Source organism: Lipotes vexillifer, unplaced genomic scaffold (assembly GCF_000442215.2).
Source record: "Lipotes vexillifer unplaced genomic scaffold, Lipotes_vexillifer_v1.1 scaffold741, whole genome shotgun sequence".
Taxonomy (NCBI): domain Eukaryota; kingdom Metazoa; phylum Chordata; class Mammalia; order Artiodactyla; family Lipotidae; genus Lipotes; species Lipotes vexillifer.
Genome location: NW_006796565.1, coordinates 1,785,991 through 1,789,840, shown reverse-complemented (window position 1 = coordinate 1,789,840; position 3,850 = coordinate 1,785,991). Strand labels below are relative to the sequence as shown.

General features: G+C 45.4%; 1 pseudogene; it reads right to left on the bottom strand.

The window, feature by feature from the left end:
- LOC103089931 (polypeptide N-acetylgalactosaminyltransferase 11-like) overlaps positions 1 to 418 on the bottom strand; it is a 5,067-nt pseudogene extending 4,649 nt beyond the window's left edge.
- Between the last annotated feature and the right edge of the window lie 3,432 nt (positions 419 to 3,850).

The window sequence follows — 3,850 nt, the reverse complement described above, 5'->3', positions numbered from 1 at the left end:
TTCCAGTGTATTTAACAAGACTAAATCGGTCCTCCGAGCTTGCCGGGTTTTTCCTCCCTTCTTCTCATGTTAACCTGTCAGCTATGTGAGCGGATGATCCTTGAGGGCCACACCTCTTCTGCCACAAGGGAAGTGAGGGTCCCCGAGACACCCACACAGCCACCTCTGACGATGCTCTTTGCCCCAACAGAATACCCCTGACCCGAAGTGAATCAGACTGCAGGATCGGTCTGCACTGCAAGTCACTTGCTTTAGATGGGATGGAGGGGGCGCAGGGGGTGGATGGGGGATCCCTGGGATTCCTGCCTTGCTGCCTTTAGCTTTCTGCAGCTCTTACGACTCTTAAACTGGTACGTCCACAGTGAGCAACACCCTTCAAAACTGTGGTTATAGACCTACCTGAGATGAGAATCAACATCTCTCCAACTGACCAATAAAGCTCAGATCACTGAGATAAAGTGTGGCTCCACTAGACCAGGGATTTCCATCTGGGGGTCCAGGGGCCCCTTGGGTTCTATGAACTTGAGTGGGGGAAAAAATGCTCCTCTGTTTTCACTAACTTCTCAAATGCAGCATTCCTTCAGTTATGAATGTAGGTGACACTCCAGAGTGGTGGTCTCAGTACCTGTGGCTTTGTCACAAACAGTGATCACAGATATTTCCACGTCTCACCACCGTCGTAGCAGAATTCTCAAAATAGCATTTTTTGTTCATCCCTACTTCAAAATTCCAGCCAGTGTGAGTCACTAGCCAGATCTTGCATTTACTGTGTTAATAACGAAGCACACATATTACTGTATCACATTTGTTTTCTCGAATATGTTTATAATTGCATGTCAATCTAATAAGTTTCTATTGTAACCTGATGTCCGTTGTTTTGTGCATTGAAAACCATGATTCTGAGGAATGCATAGCAGAGGAAAGATGCAGAACTTCTGCACTGGATCAGTGCTTTTCAAACCACAGCTGTCATGGGTCATAACATCAATTTAGTGGGTGGTGACAGGCATTCTTCTTGAAGAAAAATGCATAAAGTAGAAACTATCAGAGCCCATCATGTGTGCTAAAGATGCACTAAACATTTATTACCATGTGGCCTGTGTGTGCTGGTTCACAACGTAAAATGAATTTCTTAGTATGCCTGTGCTGGAAATGTTTGAAAGTCACAGCTCCAGACAGCAACGCTTGCAAGGACGGGGTCATGGCCATGTGCTGCTCACCCTTGCTTATCGCTCCAGTACTTAGGATGATACTTGGAGTTAACAGGTGCTTGTCAAATATCTATAAAATGGAGAAGTGAAAAATCCAGAGAGTAACAACCATATGATGTACATCTCCATCAAAAATGGTTATAGGGGCTTCCCTGGTGGCGCAGTGGTTGGGAGTCCGCCTGCCGATGCAGGGGATGCGGGTTCGTGCCCCGGTCTGGGAGGATCCCACGTGCCGCGGAGCGGCTGGGCCCGTGAGCCATGGCCGCTGGGCCTGCGCGTCCGGAGCCTGTGCTCCGCAACGGGAGAGGCCACAGCAGTGAGAGGCCCCCGTACCGCAAAAAAAAAAAAAAAAAAAAAAATGGTTATAAAGCCATTCAAGAAATATCTTTTGAGTTTCTACTATGTGCTGGTGGGCACTGGAATTTCAGTAGTAAACAGTTAATGGTTTAGCTTTTAGTGTAGCAGAATGAGCAATTTTGTTAATTTTGACCACACATACACACACACAAAAGAAAAAACCCTAGTGAGTTTGAGATTTTTAACACATATTTTCTGGGTACATGCTTGTCCTGAAGAGCCCGAGAAGGATTTGAAGTTGAGGCTCGTTGGTGGAGAGTCCACTGGACTCTGCTGTGAGAATAAGCAAGTTTACACGAGGCTAGAACTCAAGGCCAAGTGTGCCAAGAGCCAGGACGGTCCAGCGGGAGGCAGGTGTTGGGTGGTTATCAAAGAAATTCCAACAGGCACATGTTTTGGGTTAATCACAACCTTCCTGAAAAATGTAAGAATCGTTGACTGCTTTAACCACAATCCCCTCCCTCTTAGCTCAGCTGCTACTGTCATCTGGCTGTCTAGCTCCATCTTTTTCTTTTAAGCCCACGTATTACACATTTATTAATTTTTTTTTTTTTTTTTGCGGTACGCGGGCCTCTCACTGCTGTGGCCTCTCCCGTTGCGGAGCACAGGCTCCGGACGCACAGGCTCAGTGGCCACGGCCCACGGGCCCAGCCACTCCATGGCATGTGGGATCCTCCCAGACCGGGGCATGAACCCAAGTCCCCCGCATCGGCAGGCGGACTCCCAGCCACTGTGCCACCAGGGAAGCCCCACATTTATTAATTTTTAAAAAACATTCAAAATACCTAGGCTTGGGCTTCCCTGGTGGCGCAGTGGTTGAGAGTCCGCCTGCCGATGCAGGGGACGTGGGTTCGTGTCCCGGTCCAGGAAGATCCCACATGCCGCGGAGCAGCTGGGCCCGTGAGCTGTGGCCGCTGGGCCTGCGCATCCAGAGCCTGTGCTCTGCAATGGGAGAGGCCTCAACAGTGAGAGGCCCACGTACCGCAAAAAAAAAAAAAAACAAAAAAAACCTAGGCTTATCTAGACATTTTCTGTTTCATGAACTCATCATTTCTTTTCTATACCTTATATCTTCCTCCTGGGATTATTTCCCTTCTTGAAATATATCAATTAGAAGTTCCTCAGTGGGGATCTTCTGGTGGTATCAGGGGCAGGACTAGAGTGAGGCACCTACGGTGTAAATTTTAAGGAAACACTCACTCTGAGGTGCTAATTCTAAACTGTCACAGCCCTGAAAGTGAGCACCTCCTTAAATTCCAGTGCCCCCTGGCACCTCACTTGCCTCACCCTCGTCCCAGCCCTGGAGGTAAACTTCCTGATTTTATTTATCTAAATGTATTTATTTCACTCTTATTCTTGAAAGGTAGTTTCACTGGCCATACAAAGTTAACAATTATTTTCGTTCATTTATCTGAAGACAGTATTCCTCTGTCTTTTGGTTTCCATTGTTGTTATTGAGAAATCTGTTCCCCATATAATAGTTTTCATTTTGTAAGTAATTTGTCTGTTTTCTCAGTCTGCTCTAAACCATTCTATTTGACTTTGGTGTTCTGCTGCTTAAGTAGATGTATCTAGATGTGGATTCCTTTTAGTTAACCAGCTTAGTTTTGAAGGGCTTACTGATCTGAGAAATCCCCCCATTATTTGTGGAAAATGCTTAGCAATTATCTCACTGAGTGGTGACTTTTCCCCAATCTCTCCGTTACTTTACCTTCCATTCCTCCTAACTTCTTCATATTTTCATCTCTTTTTGTCTCTGTGATGGTTTCTGAGTAATTTCTTTAGATCTATCTTCCAGTTTCTAACGCCCTCTTCTGCTACATCTATCCTGGTCTTGAGCCTCTTTGTTGTCTTCTTAATTTCTGTCACTATAGTTTCAATGTCCAAAACTTACACTTGCTCCTGGTCACCTTTTATAGTCTTCTGCTCCTTACTCAGGTTTACAAATTCCCTCTATATTTCTTCAACAATATTCAGCATACTTACTGTATATTCTGGACTTGAGAATTTCATTATTCAAAATCACTGTAGGCCTGCTTTTCACTTGCTGTTTTGTCTGACTGTTGCTCAGATAAACAGAACTTACATAGGAGTTTAAAGAAAAAACTAAAGCAGGAAAGGGACTCAAGATTTCTTGGGGGAAGGCACGTGTTTCAAGAGGTGTTTGGGAAAGACTTCACTGAGAAGATGCCCTTTAAGCAAAAACTTGAAGATGATGAGGCAGTGGGCATTGCTAATATATAAGGGAACAGCAGATGCAAAGGCCCTGAGGTGGGGGGGGG